The following is a 949-nucleotide window of genomic DNA, read 5'->3' on the forward strand; positions in this document are numbered from 1 at the left end:
TCTTCTCCCTTGATGGTACCAGGGACCTTTGCTCCTGGACTGCAAAGTCAACCACTCCCCTCATTTTGCTATGAAATATCTACCTTTACATTTCCAACCATACTCAAGGTAGCATGCCAACTGTCTACCTGCTGATTCCAATCACTTATCACCTTCTGACCCAGGAAGATCATAGGCATGTCTTTTGATGCAACCTTTAAATTCCCAGAGTGCTTTACATAGATCCTTGCCCCTCATGGATGTCTTTTAATAGTCCAGTTTTCCATTGCCCACTTGCTTGACCATGTAGGCAGGCCCTATGAATCAGTGAAAATCCATACACATGGGCTTTCAACATTGTTCAATTCCTCCATCACAGATAGGAAGGCAGCATGCAGTTCAGCCCATTGGCCTGATCTATTCATACTTAACTCAATCAGGGTCTTTCCGTGTGTTTATCTTAATGCAGCAGCTTTCCATGTTAAGTGTTGTCGATATACCCTGGAACTGCTATCTGTGAACCAAATAATGTTTTATTGGTCAGCAGAAAATTGTTCATAAGGCATTATCCATGTGGCAATGGGCTTTGGTAGCTTTGCAAGTGGTTTGCAAAGTAGGACCTATGAGAAGAGGCCACCTGCTCCTGGATATGATGGGTGTCTCATTGCATGACACTGGTAACTTGCTCCTGCATGAACCATTTTCATTGTACTTATGAGTTATTTAGGGAACCACACTATTTGAATGTTTCTCCATCATCACCCAAGACATTATGGACTTTATGTCCTTCTGTCATTGAGGCAGCCTCAGTCAAAGTCCAATGTTGTTGTTAGGTGCCTTTGAGTCAGTACCAACTCATAGCGACCCTATGCACAACAGAATGAAACACTGCCTGGTCCTAGGCCAACCTCACAATTGTTACCACGCTTGAGCCCACTGATGCTGCCACTTTGCCAATCCATCTCATTGG

This window comes from Chrysochloris asiatica, unplaced genomic scaffold (genome assembly GCF_000296735.1).
Source record: "Chrysochloris asiatica unplaced genomic scaffold, ChrAsi1.0 scaffold00114, whole genome shotgun sequence".
Lineage (NCBI taxonomy): Eukaryota > Metazoa > Chordata > Mammalia > Afrosoricida > Chrysochloridae > Chrysochloris > Chrysochloris asiatica.